Here is a 14,777-nt window from a genome sequence, read left to right as displayed (position 1 = left end):
CCTGAATAGGTATTTGTTTGGATGGATCTGCGCGATTTTTCCATCCTGGAAAAGTCTGTGGTGGAAATGTTTGCATGAGAAATGTACGTGCCTCAAAAGGTTTGTACATTTCCCATGCAAACATACACTGCAAACCACTACATACCCACACCCACAACACACCCACAACACCCCCCCACCTACACCCTCAACACACCCTCACCCACACCCCCAACATAACCAAACCCTACTTACCTTTTTTTCACGCTGTGTCCCAGCGGTGCCAGTTCACTTTCACTTCCGTGATCGGGAATTAGCACAGCATGGTCCTATTCTTTTTCTTTTTTTACGGGCAGCTGTAGGGGTTTCCCCCGCAACCCCCGCTTACTATACTGTGTGGTATAGTGAGGGGGGTATTGCGGGGCACACCCCCGCAGCCCCAGTTTTTTTTTCTCGGGTGTGCTACATTGGTGTCCCCCGCAACACCCCGCTCACTATACCACACAGTATAGTGAGCGGGGTGTTGCGGGGGACAACCCTGCAGCCCCCGTTTTTTTTTCCTTTGTCGGATGTGCAGCGGGGGTGTCCCCCAAGCCCCCGCTCACGATACTGTAAAGTACCCTGCAGTCTTTTTTTTTTTACTTACCTAAAATGCATGCCACCAAAGGTTCGAACTTTTGGTGCTCGAACCTTTGGTGGTATGCATTTTTCAGACTTTTGGTGAAGTAAAACTTTTTTTTTCAGTCCTTTCTCACAGTTCCGTTTGGAACTCGCCACATCTTTCCTGCAATTCCTGTAAGCCATGCAATGGCAATGTCAGTTCCGTACTGGAAAATTTCTGCATTCACTGGAACCCTCCTCTGTTCCGTGCATCCACAATATGCTTGAACAATCTGTTTTACATTGAGCATGTGTATTCCTGGGGTAGAGAATACAATTCCCTTGTCTGTAAATGAAATGGTCATGTTCAGTCTGCTCATAATGTCACGTCCCAGTATGTTTACAGGTGTCCATCAAGAGTAAAGTAAAGGCAGAGATAGATCATGATCTCCCATAGAAAGTGAGATATTGTCTGTGAAAGGAATCACTTCCCGAGCCCCAGAGAATCCTTGAGTGTACATGTCATCGCCTGACAATGTAAATGCTCCTTCCCTAATGCATGATTTAGTCGCCCCTGTGTCAACAAGAAAGGAAAAAGTGTTCGCAACTATCGCCACCCCTATGCAAGGTTCCTCTGCAGGGTTGGGTGTGATCAACAGGAGGGGACACATCAAGTTCACCTGTAGGTTGTCCTATTGAGGGTATAAGGACATTCCATTCCCTGTAAAGGTGCTCTTCCCTCCTACGGCAACTCCTCCCAGTTTTCTGACGGGAACTGTTGCCATTGAGTCCACGTGTGCTGCTGCATCATTGCTCTGTATCTATGCTAATTGCTGTGTATTCCCTCAAATCTCTGGTGCTTGTGAATATTGTGGTACTGGTGCTGGCATCTGCGGTGCTGCATTTGTGTTGGTGGGGCTTGTACTTGTGCTTGTGGCATCTGTTGATGTGTGCCCTGCATCGGTCCTTGCTGTTGTTGGTCCTGTGCATAGCAATCGTTCTGGTCACCTTGATAGGGCTGCTGGCCCTGCGCCCCCCAGTTTTGTTACATCTCCCTGTACCTACACACTCTTGAAATGTGCCCTAACTACCTGTAACGCTCACCTGATTCCCGCAGAGGCGCCGGTCTTGACTGGGTGAATGCCGTATCTTCAAAGGTGATGTGTAACACACGGTTGGCTCTTTGGGCTGGACCTCTGTGCACTGTATGTCTGACTCGAAGAGTAAGATGTCTGCATATAGAAAATATGGGATTAATGAACTGGGGTTATTGGGTGCCTCTCTCCTCTTCCCTTTCTCTTCTCCTGTAGAACCCCAAAGGTTAACACCCTCACCTTAGGTAAGTGAACGCCGAGCTCTCCATCTGCCTCGGGGCAGGGTGCCGTAACCAGTTTCTTCACTGGATAAGGGTGCCGGCCTCTTGACCTCAGAGGACTGCTGTCCGTCGTTAACTGCACGAACGGTAAGTTCTGGGCACTTCAAATGTCTTAAAAGTCTTTCGTAATGATATCTCTTGTTTTGCAGGGTTCCGGCGATGGCGGATGGCGGGCTGATGAGAGTTGAGGATCGAACCCGCGTGAGGAATAGCAGCGCCTGGAAGCACGTAAGTAAGCGCTTGTAGCCTGCTTCACGATGCGCACTAACTATCCCTTTTATCTTGCAGGTACAAGTTCGGAGCTTTAGAGAAGCTGAAGGGTGCTGGAATACCCAGCACCCTTTAGATTCGGCGTGGGAAGGAGTAATGGCACCTGAGTAATAAAGTTGCCCAATGTCTTTAAACGCACCTTCTTTTGTCTTTCAGATGCGGGATGCAGCTTCAGATGCGGGATGCAGCGCCGAAGGCCTCCGGAGCGTGCAAAGAGCTGGTAAGCTTTTGTCTTTCAGATGCCGGAATGCAGTGTGAAGACCTCCGGAGCATGCAAAGAGTAGGTAAGCCTTTGTCTTTCAGATGCCGGAATGCAGCGCAAGGCGTTGGTGACAGTCGATGGACCAGGTAAGAAATGCGTTGCCACTGAAGACCGTAGTGCTAACCTGTTCTTTCTTTGTCTTTACAGGTGCTGCTGAAGACTGGATTCCAGGATGGTAAGCTTTGTTCCCTTAGGCCCAGGATCAGAAGCAGAAGACACGATGAGCGTTCTGCTGCAGAGAATGCAGAATAGCGCAAAGCAAGATTCATCCATCGGGTGTGGTTTAAATAGCCTCCTGTAGTGCTTAGGTGTCTCCTTCCACAGCCACGCCTAGGTAAGAAAAGAGTTCCTGCTTTCCAGAAGAGTTCCAGTGTTCTGAACCTAGGGAGTGGCTCCTGCCCCACCCAACAGGAAAAGTAGTCCCAAACAGAAGAGGATCAGGGGTTCAACTGGCAGGTAAGTAAGCAGCATGGTCTGCTGCAGGTAAGTCCACCCAAGCATTATGAGCCCGGCGCTTCCAGCGCTGGGACTGGGCATCCTTATGAGCCTGGTGCCGCTGGCGCCAGGACAGGGTCCAAAAGGTCCCAATTGGGACTGGCTGGCACTCGGAACCAGGGTTATGGATCTGCTTCCAAGGGAGTCGGGCAAGTCCTGATCTTTTGGAAGCAGAGATCATGACAGCACCCCCCCTCAAGGCCCCTCCCAAACCGGGCTTCTCCAGGGGTTTGGGCTTGTTAGGAAATGTTTGATGAAATCTTTTGATTAGACGAGGAGCGTGGACATATTCTGCAGGTTCCCAGGATCTTTCTTGGGGACCGTAGCCTTTCCAGTCAATCAGGTAAAATAGTTTAGATTTGGAGATCTTGGAATCCAGGATGCTTTTGACTTCAAACTCGAGTTCTCCATCAACTAGAATAGGTTTTGGAGATGTAGTTAGTCGGGTTTGAGGTTGCACGGGTTTTAATAGAGAGACGTGGAAGACCGGATGTATCTTCATGTGAGGGGGCAAGTCCAACTTGACTGCTACTGGATTTACTATGGTAGTGATGGAATAGGGACCAAGGTATCTTTGGTTGAATGTGCGTGGTCCTTTTAGAGGTAGATATTTGGTGGATAACCAGACTTGATCTCCTACTTGATATTGGGGGGCTTCCTTCCGATGTTGGTCTGCTCCTTTCTTGTATTGTTCTTTAGCCCTTTGAAGGTGAGAAACGGCTTCCTTAAAGGCTTGGGTGATTGTAGAATGCAGGTGGTCTACTGCTGGTGTTCCAAGATCTTGGAGTGGATCCAACTCCGAGGTTCGAGGGTGACTACCGTATAAAAGAAAATACGGGGTCTTCCCAGTTCCCGAGTGGACAGAGTTATTGTAGGCATATTCGGCTATCCAAAGGATATCTTTCCAAGTTTTTTCAGTTTGTTGTAGCATGCAGCGCAAATACTGTTCCAGAGTTTGATTGGTCCTCTCGGTTTGTCTGTCGGTTTGAGGGTGGTGGCTGGTCGAAAGTCTCCCATCAATTTGAGCCGACCGACAGCAGCTTCGCCAAAAATGAGAAATAAATTGACTACCTCGATCCGAAATTAGAACTGAAGGAAAACCGTGCAGTCGGACGATGTTTTCGAGAAATTCTCGGGCCAGAGTTGCTGCTGTTGGTAAGCCTTTGAGTGGAATGAAATGCGCCATCTTGGAGAATAGGTCCACGATTACTAGGATCGTATTGTATCCGGAGCATGGAGGTAGATCGGTGATGAAGTCCATAGAAAGCGTATGCCAAGGGCGAGGCGGGATGTCAATAGGGCGTAAGAGGCCGGCTGGTTTTTCCTTTTGACTCTTGTTTTGGGCGCATACTCCACAGGACATTATAAAGTCTCTGATATCTTTTTTCCAAGACGGCCACCAGAAGTAGCGCTTGATCTTGTCCGAGGTCTTAGTCATACCGGGATGTCCTTCCATTAAAGAATCGTGATAACAAGAGATTACCTTTTTCTGTAAATCTGTGCTGGGCAGGTATAACCGTTCTTGGAAATATAATAGGTTGTCCTTCACCGTAAAGTCCTTTCCCTGCAGATGCCAATTCTGTATGTCTGCTGGAGTTACCAGTAGCCTGGCTTTATCCTTAACTTCCTCTATGGATTGTGTGGCGATTACACCTAGAATTCTTTGTTCGGGAATGATAGGTACAGGTTTAGGATTGATCAAATGTTCTTCCACTCCCATCTGAGAAAGGGCATCAGCTTTACCGTTTTTTGTACCAGTCGATAGGTAATTATGAAGTCAAACTCGGCAAAGAATAGTGCCCAATGGAGTTGCCTAGAGGATTGAGCTTTTGCGGTTTTCAAATATTGCAGGTTTCGGTGATCTGTAATCACAGTAACGGTGTGTCGGGCCCCCAGAAGATAATGCCGCCAAGCCTTAAAGGCGGACTTGATAGCTAGAAGTTCCTTATCAGTAATAGTGTAATTGATTTCAGGAGGCGAGAATTTGCGGGACCAAAATGCCACGGGATGCAACTGATTGGTTACTGGGTCCTTTTGTGATAGAACTGCCCCCATGGCAAGGCTCGAAGCATCAGTTTCAACGATGTAGGGGAGTTCTGGGCGAGGATGTTTTAAGATCGGTGCAGAGATAAATCTAGTCTTCAAATTCTGGAAAGCTTGTTCCGCCTCGGTAGACCATTCAAAACGTTTGTTTTTCTTTTACAAGGCGGTGATGGGCTGGACTATTCGAGAGAATTCGGGGATAAACCTGCGGTAAAAGTTAGCGAAGCCTAACATGCTTTGAACACCTTTTATGGAGGATGGCGATGGCCATTTGAGAATTGCATCGACCTTCTTTGAATCCATACGCACTCCGCTAGGTGATAATATGAATCCCAAGAATTCAACTTCAGTCACGTTGAAAACACATTTTTCCAACTTAGCGAAAAGTTTGTGTTGGCGCAATCTCTCGAGGACCATTTTCACGTGTTTCCGATGTTCAGTTTCCGATGAAGAATAAATGAGGATGTCGTCAATGTAAACAACAACACACACATCTATGAGCTCTCTGAGGACATCATTCATAAAATATTGAAAGGCGGCCGGGGCATTGCAAAGTCCGAAGGGCATGACCTGATATTCGAATAGCCCATACTTGGTGCGGAAGGCCGTCTTCCATTCATCACCCTCTTTTACTCGTACCAAGTGGTAGGCTCCTCTAAGATCCAGCTTTGTATATATGCATGCTTTTCTGACTTGGTCCAGGAGTTCAGGGATCAAAGGTAACAGATATCTATTCTTAACGGTGATCTGGTTCAGGGCGCGATAATCTATACAAGTTCTAAGGTCCCCTTCTTTTTTTGGAGCGAAGAACAAAGCTGAGGAAGCAGGGGACTTGGAAGGACGAATAAACCCATTCGCTAGGTATTGATCCAGGTATTGTTGGAGGTGAAGATTCTCAGGCTCGGTGAGGGCATAAATTCTACTACAAGGAGGAGTAGATCCAGGTATCAGGTCTATCTGGCAGTCATAAGACCTATGAGGAGGTAGAGAGTTAGCCTGATCCTTCCGGAAAACATCTTGGAATTCTAGGTATTCAGGAGGTAACTGGGGAGCCTCCGAGGAAATTGCTGCCAGTGCAACACCAGGTCGAGGGTGACAAGTAGAGACACATTCTGGAAACTGAACCGTTCTTGCTCGCCAATCGATCTGAGGATTGTGCTTCTCTAACCAAGGAATTCCTAGAATAATCTGGAACTGAGGGGCCTTGATCACATCGAACACGATCTTCTCATGGTGTCCATCTTGACTTACTAGCGTCACTTCTTGGGTGGTATGCGTTACTGGTCCGGAGGCTATCTCCATACCATCCACCGTAGTAATGACGTCCTTTACAGCCTTTGGACAAAGAGTCAGATTCATCCTCAAAACCATTTCATGATCCACATAATTGCCGATGGCACCGCTGTCGACGTAAGCTTCAATCGCATGTAATCGATCCGGATGTTCAGGGCTAATGAGGACCATAGGTATCACGAAATGCGAGGTCACGGAACTGGTTTTAACGCTCGGCAAGAGGACCTCTATTCTTGTCGGGCGAGGTCGTTTCCCTGCTCAGAGTTTGTGACCCTGGTAACTGCAGCTCGTACTGCCTTCTTGGCTGGTTTCACCGGACAGTCTCGAAGAAAGTGCCCCGAGTTTCCGCAATAGAGGCATAATTGCAGCTGTTTTCTCCTTTCCCGCTCCTTTTGTGTTAGTGGTCCTTTCAGGCCCCCTATTTGCATGGGTTCCCCAGAGTCTACTCCTTTGGTAGGAGTTGGTGGTTTGGAAAATACTCGAGCATCAAACTTGGAACGATCGGCCTTCCTGTTCTGCAGTCTGTGGTCAATTTGAACGACTAAGTCAATATAGTCCGAACAGTCTTGCGGGGGATTCACTACTTGGGCTAACACATCTTTGAGCTCTCCACGTAGACCTCTATAAAACAGCGTAATCCTTTTGTCCCCAGGCCATCGAGTTTCCACTATCAGTCTGTTGAAAGACGCAATATAAGCCAAAAGGTCTTGATTACCCTGTCGCAATGAAAGGAGCTCATTGTCCAAGGCCTGCCCCTGTGAATGTCTTGCAAACAGTTTTTCCATACTGAGCTGAAAAGCTTGAAAATCATGGAGAACCGGATCATCTTGATTAACTAGAGGGATCGACCAGTCTGCCGCATTGCCACTAAGGTACGAAAGCACGAAAGCTACCTTAGCTTGATCAGTTGGAAAGGCTGCTGGCCGGCATAAGAAGTGCAACCGGCACTGATTAATAAATACTGCAAACCTCTTTGGGTCACCAGAAAATCGTTTGGGCGGAGCCAGAGGTACATTCCCAGGTAGGTTGATCTGCACTGGGTTCGTAGAGGATGTTGAAGGAAGATTTGCCCCTGATGCGGGTAACGGAGTTTGTCCGGCTTGTGACTGTAGCAATTGTCTAGCGAGATCGTCTGTTCGCTCCATGGAAATAATCAGTTCCCTTCTTAGAGCATTTGTTTCCTGACCGGCTGCATGCACTTCTGCTCTTAGTTCCCCAAGTAACTGGGCTAGCTGGTCGGTATCCGAGGTTTCCATAGCGCCTGGGTGGGAGTTTTGCGATAGGCTTTGCGTTCTGTAACGCTCACCTGATTCCCGCAGAGGCGCCGGTCTTGACTGGGTGAATGCCGTATCTTCAAAGGTGATGTGTAACACACGGTTGGCTCTTTGGGCTGGACCTCTGTGCACTGTATGTCTGACTCGAAGAGTAAGATGTCTGCAGATAGAAAATATGGGATTAATGAACTGGGGTTATTGGGTGCCTCTCTCCTCTTCCCTTTCTTTTCTCCTGTAGAACCCCAAAGGTTAACACCCTCACCTTAGGTAAGTGAACGCCGAGCTCTCCATCTGCCTCGGGGCACGGTGCCGTAACCAGTTTCTTCACTGGATAAGGGTGCCGGCCTCTTGACCTCAGATGACTGCTGTCCGTCGTTAACTGCACGAACGGTAAGTTCTGGGCACTTCAAATGTCTTAAAAGTCTTTTGTAATGATATCTCTTGTTTTGCAGGGTTCCGGCGATGGCGGATGGCGGGCTGATGAGAGTTGAGGATCGAACCCGCGTGAGGAATAGCAGCGCCTGGAAGCACGTAAGTAAGCGCTTGTAGCCTGCTTCACGATGCGCACTAACTCTCTTTTATCTTGCAGGTACAAGTTCGGAGCTTTAGAGAAGCTGAAGGGTGCTGGAATACCCACTGGATTCGGCGTGGGAAGGAGTAATGGCACGTGAGTAATAAAGTTGCCCAATGTCTTTAAACGCACCTTCTTTTGTCTTTCAGATGCGGGATGCAGCGCCAAAGGCCTCCGGAGCGTGCGAAGAGCTGGTAAGCTTTTGTCTTTCAGATGCCGGAATGCAGTGCGAAGACCTCCGGAGCATGCGAAGAGTAGGTAAGCCTTTGGCTTTCAGATGCCAGAATGCAGCACGAGGCGTTGGTGACAGCCGATGGACCAGGTAAGAGATGCGCTGCCACTGAAGACCGTAGTGCTAACCTGTTCTTTCTTTGTCTTTACAGGTGCTGCTGAAGACTGGATTCCAGGATGGTAAGCCTTTGTTCCCTTAGGCCCAGGATCAGAAGCAGAAGACACGATGAGCGTTCTGCTGCAGAGAATGCAGAATAACGCAAAGCAAGATTCATCCATCGGTGTGGTTTAAATAGCCTCCTGTAGTGCTTAGGTGTCTCCTTCCACAGCCACGCCTAGGTAAGAAAAGAGTTCCTGCTTTCCAGAAGAGTTCCAGTGTTCTGAACCTAGGGAGTGGCTCCTGCCCCACCCAACAGGAAAAGTAGTCCCAAACAGAAGAGGATCAGGGGTTCAACTGGCAGGTGAGTAAGCAGCATGGTCTGCTGCAGGTAAGTCCACCCAAGCATTATGAGCCCGGCGCTTCCAGCGCTGGGACTGGGCATCTTTATGAGCCTGTTGCCACTGGCGCCAGTACAGGGTCCAAAAGGTCCCAATTGGGATTGGCTGGCACTCGGAACCGGGGTTATGGATCTGCTTCCAAGGGAGTCGGGCAAGTCCTGATCTTTTGGAAGCAGAGATCATGACACTACCCACACATCCAGCACTGTGGTGGCTCCGTCCCTTGGAAATCCCCCAAAAAATCCCCTTGGTTCTTCTGCATCTGTTGCCCATATCCCCGAAACCCTCCTGGAAAGCCCCTTGGTTGTGATGCATCTGCGGTCCAAAGCCCCGACCTCTCTGTTGGCCCCCCGTCCTTGGAACCCTTGCTGTAGGATGCCACGCCCAATGACCCCACCCCCATGGGCAGTGCAAACTGCTGTGGCTGTTGCTGCTGCTGCGGATGTTGGCCCTGTGGGGTGGGGCTGGTTAAGACTGCCTCCTCCATTGTGTATTTCGATTGTTTTTTCTGTACTAGTTTCGTTTCGTCTATCTTCCTGTCCTGTGCCTTTTTCTTAATCTTCTCCTGCCATAGCCTGCAGTGATGAACTATTGTGAGCTGTATCTCTGGTGGCGTGGCTGAACGCCAGGGCCTCTCCCCCGTGCTCGTTGCAGGGTCATGCCTCAGCCAGGACTGATCAGTCTGAGGAGCGGTCTTCTAAGTCCTTTCAGGGCGCCTCATCCATGGGGGCCCAAGACAAGGCCAAGAACCGCAAGTTCAAGTTCACCGGGTTCACTGCAGAAGCGGGTTCCAAGGTGGACAGGGCGCAATCGACATTACACTTCACCTTCATTGCCAGCCGGCAATCGAGCTCCTCCTCGAAAAGGAAATTACCCAACCCGGCTAAACTGCGGGAGAAGTCAAATAAATCACGGACAGAGGAGAAGAAGGCCGAACTACCCAAGAAGGCCCAACCAGCACAGGATAAGACTTCGCTGACGATAGAGATGGTGGCTGCTGCTCTCACAACGGCTAAGAGGGCTCACCCTGTGAAGGAAGCCCCCACAACGCAGAAGGTATCCCTGACCCCGAAGGTGCGAAACCACCGCAGTAACTTTGGCAAAGTCTGCTGGCACGGCGGAAAATGGATCACCATCTCAGAACCTGGTTCAAGCCCCTCAGGTTGGAAAAAAGGGAGGGGCAAGGAGGCCCCAGATCAGTCCTCCCAGGCCGTGGCCCAAGCCATGGAGCTCTTGTTCACGGACGACAAGGACCTGGAGTCCCTACACGTGGGCCACAAGGACGTGGAAGAGGAGGACGATGACAACGACGACGGCACAGGGCCCAGTGTTCCGATCACCCAAGTCAGCCGAGGGATGTGCCTCTGGACATCCTGTCGAGCCTCCACACCTAGGTGTTGGAGATCCAGAAGAGGATGCCACAGGGCCCGGTCCCAGTGGTCCCTCAGGCCCTTGATCGGCCACCAGCAAAGAAGAGGAAGCGTCATCCGTTGCCCCCATTTCAGCCTCGACATCGCGTCGGCCCTCCCCCCCAGCAGACCCAGACACAGGTACGGGAAACGGACACGGGCACAACAACAACGGCAGACGAGGAGAATATCGTCACAGTGGGTTTCCGCAGCCTAGGGCATCCCCACCGGATGAGGAGGGGTTGTTCCATTACATGATCGCCTGAGCCTCCGAGTTATTCCAGCTTGTACTTGAAGAAACTGGGAAAAAGGGTTTCTTGTACCAGAGACGGGAGGCCAAGAGGAAGGCAATCATGGCGGTGCCCCTTCTGGACGACGTGTGGGAGGAGGGCCTGGCCCTCATGAAGAACAATTGCACGGCTCCGGCCAAATGGGATAGGCCGGAATCCGCACCCAAGTGCCTGAGGTCACAACCATTGCCAGATTTGGTGGTATCGGCGGCTTGCTTGGAAACAGTCGGCTAACCCATCCTTGTCATCCTCAGCCTCTCCGAACAGCGAGGGGAAGAAGATGGATGCCATGAGAAGGAAGTTGCTTCGAAGAGCGTCGTCCACCATCAATGCGGCCAACGCACTGGAGATCCTAGCTTGGTATGACAGGGAGCTGTGGTACAAGCTGGGACCAATTTTGGAGTTGCTCCCCGATGATAAGAAGATGGAGGCAATTGCTCTTTTCCAGGAAGGGGAGGTAGCGTTGGATCACGCCATCACAGTGTCGTTGGACGTTGCCAGCATGGGGTTCTGTCAAGGCCGGATGAAGGCCACCAATTTCCGTCAGGGGGTCCAAGCGAAGGTACAGGCAAGGCCCTTCGATGAATATAACCTATTTGGGAAAGTCGTTGACGAATCCCTACAGGCCATCAAGGCGAATACAGAGATGGCCCGTTCCCTGGGCACCCTCCAGCAGCACTGCTCTTCCTTTCGATCCTCCAGAGGAAAATTGAGAAAGTCTTCCAAAGGTTTCTCCTCATCGTACCGTCAGCCTTCCAGATCCACGATTCAGGAAGCCTACATAGGCTGTTTGCAGGACTATGGTGGCAGAGGACAGCGTCGTCAATGCCCAGAGGGCAGGACACCAGCACCAAAGCAAGTCTGAACTGACCAGGACGTTGGGTCCCACAGGTGCACCCCGGTGGGAGGCTGGCTGCCGAAGTTCGTCAGAAAGTGGGAAAAGATCACCACCGACAGATGGGTGCTGACGGCTCTTGCCCAGGGACATACACTGGAGTTTCAGCGCAGGTGTCAACGGATCCTTCCGGTGGCCCGTCTCCTGACAGCACATCCTCAGCACATCCCTCAGCTCCTGGAGGAGGTACGGGCCATGCTGTAAAAAGGGGTAATTGTGCTCGTTCCCCAGCGATTCTGGAGCTCCGGAGTCTATTTCAGATACTTCTTGGTCAGAAAGAAGACAGGGTGCTGGAGGCCCATTCTGGACCTACGGCCTCTGAACAAATACCTAAAGTCCCAAAAATTCAGCATGGTCACGTTGCGACATGTGCTCGGCCAACTGGAAAAAGGAGACTTCTTGACGTCGCTGGACCTGGAGGATGCCTACTTCCATGTCCCCATTCACAGGAAACACCAAAAGTTTCTACGCTTCATAGTGCAGGGGCAGCACTAACAGTTCAAGGCCCTACCTTTTGGCTTGAAGTCCGCCCTCAAAGTGTTCACTAAGTGCCTGGCACCAGTGGCGCCCCATCTATTCCTACAAGGCATACACGTATACCCATACCTGGATGACTGGCTGATTCGCGCACGCTCACAGGGGCTGGCCCAAGGCCACACAGAGACGACTGTCCGGCTACTCTGGGATTCTCCGTCAACTATCCTTGATGCCATCGCAGTGCGTGCTGTTCCTAGGCACCAGGCTCAATACAGTGTCTTGCCTGGCATCTCCCTTGGAGGAGAGGATAGCAGCCATTCTGGGGAAGGTGCAGCGGCTGTCGTCAACAAGGATGGCCACGGTGCGAGCCATCAAGTCATTGCTGGGCATGATGTCATCCTGCATCTACCTCGTCTGGCTCGGCAGGTCGCAGATGCGGCCCCTCAAGGAATTCCTGGATGCCCGCTGGTTACAGGTGTCCGGACACTTTACAGACAAGCTGTCGCTCAACGACGAGTTCCGGCCGGCTATAGTATGGTGGGGCGTACGCTCCAACTTCGCCCAAGGCATGGGATTCCAGACCCCGCCATACCAGGAGACGGGCAGCACTGACGCCTCCCTAGAGGGATGGGGAGCGCACACCCGACGTCTGCACACCAGAGGCCAGTGGTTGCCAGAGGAGAAGGATCTTCATATCAACATCCAGGAGCTGCAGGCCGTGTTCTGGGCCCTCAAGTCGTATCTTGCGTTCCTGAAGGAGAAGGTGGTAAGGATCTTCACGGACAACACTACCACCATGTTTTACATCAGGAAAGAAGGGGCCACGCTCTCCAAAGAGGCGCAGGACTTGTGGCGTTGGGCCATCAGAAAGGGGATGTTCCTCCTCCCTCTTCACCTGGCGGGAGTCAAGAACACCATTGCAGACTCCCTCAGCAGGGATCTGCACTCCTGCCATGAGTGGGAGCTTTGTCAGGTTCAGGTGGACCGCCTGTTCACCAAGTGGGGCAGGCCCCAGATAGATCTGTTTGCTACGGCGACGAAGTGCAAGAAGTTTGCCAGCAGGTTCCACCAGCCGAGGAGCCTGGGGGGCGTGTTTTCCTTTCCGTGGGAAGGGCTGTTCCTGTACGCTTTCCCCCGTTCCCACTCCTGCTACGTGTCATCAATACGCTCATACGATGTCTGTGCAAGATGATACTCATCGCCCCGGCATGGCGGAGGCAGATTTGGTATCCGGACCTTTTCAGTCTGTCAGCGTCGCCCCCGGTCAAGCTGCTGGTATTTCCGGATCTTCTCACCAGGGAAGGAGACACAATCCTGCATCACGACCCAGGATCACTGAACCTGCGGGCTTGGCTTCTGCAGCCCTCGAGTTTGATGGATACGAGTTGCCTGCAGACTGCAAAGAGGTCCTCGTGAAGGCCGGGGCGTCGTCGACTTTGAAGTGCTACAGTCATAAGTGGAAGCGTTTCACTGCGTGGTGCTGGTCGCATAAGATTACCCCGCTGAGGGTCACAGCTCTGCAAGTTCTTCCGTACTTGCTCTCCTTGGCCAAAGCCGGCCTGGCACATGCTTCTATCAAGGTGCACCTGGCGGGTATCTCCCGCTACACCAGGTCTCCAGAAATATCTTCACTGTGGTCTCATCGACTCGTCAAGGAGTTCCTCAAAGGATTTTTTCGATCTTTCCTGCCGGTGAAGACTACTGCCCTGGCGTGGGAACTCAACGTGGTTCTGACGAGGCTCATGGGGGCCCCCTTCGAGCCTATGCATCCGGCCCCTCTCAAGTTCCTCTCGTGGAAAATGACTTTCCTGGTGGCCATCACCTCTGCCAGGAGGGTGGGTGTGATCCAGGCCCTATACTGCAAGCAACCATACCTGACTTTCCACGAATCGAGGGTGGTGCTATAGACGCACCCCTCTTTCATGCCGAAAGTTCAGTTGGAATTCCACCTCAACAAGCCTTTGGTATTACCTGTTTTTTTCCTGAAACCTTCATCACCGGCTGAAAGGGACTTGCATTTGCTGGACCTTGGTCGCGCCTTAAAGTTCTATGTGACCACGCAAAGTGTTTTCGGAAGACTTCACAACTGTTCATGAACTTTGGTCCTGTGAACCATGGGAAGGCCTTGTCCAAGGCTTCCATCTCAAGGTGGCTCTCCGGCTGCATCATGCATTGTCATCGGTTGGCGAACCAACCGCTGTCAGGCCGTCCGAGAGCCCACTCCGTCCGCCAGAGTGATCGCTGCGATGGCAGCGTTCCTGTCTGATGTGCTATTGCTGGACATCTGCATGGCTGCTATGTGGACGTCCCCACATACCTTCACAAGGTTCTACTGCGTCAACAGGGATTCCAGCTACGCAACCTGTTCGCTTGAGGTGAGTCTGTTACAGAGCTAAGAGTAATTGCTTCTGTTCAGCCTTGCAACCTCCCCTGGTTGTGTGATGTTGTCTTGCGTTGTATTCGTTATTCATGAGAAGGTGAATCCATGCCAGACCCCATGATGGAGAAGGAACAAGTTACATACCTGTAACTATTGTTCTCCAGCATGGGTCTGGCATGGATTCACATGCGAACCCTCACTCCGACCCCTCTGCGGCTCTTCTTGGTCATACTGCCACTTTACGTTCTTACCTAGGGCCTCATCACGAGTTGGTCGCTAACCCCGGCGGTATTACCGCTGGGGCTATTAGCTCTACCGCCAAACCCCCCGGCACTATTAGCGCCGGATCACAGGTTTGGCGGAACGGTTATTCCCCATTGGGCCCATTCGGGAATTTCCCATTCCCCATTGGGCCCAATGGGGAATGTTCGGCAC

General features: G+C 51.3%; 1 protein-coding gene across 3 annotated transcripts in view; it reads left to right on the top strand.

Moving 5' to 3' along the window:
- SRPX2 (sushi repeat containing protein X-linked 2) overlaps positions 1-14,777 on the top strand; it is a 1,035,003-nt gene that overhangs the window by 815,266 nt on the left and 204,960 nt on the right. The window lies entirely within an intron of this gene.

The sequence above is a fragment of the Ambystoma mexicanum genome, chromosome 5p, assembly GCF_040938575.1.
Source record: "Ambystoma mexicanum isolate Mex_15411 chromosome 5p, UKY_AmexF1_1, whole genome shotgun sequence".
In the NCBI taxonomy this organism is placed as follows: domain Eukaryota; kingdom Metazoa; phylum Chordata; class Amphibia; order Caudata; family Ambystomatidae; genus Ambystoma; species Ambystoma mexicanum.
This window is presented reverse-complemented; position numbering and strand designations above follow the sequence as displayed.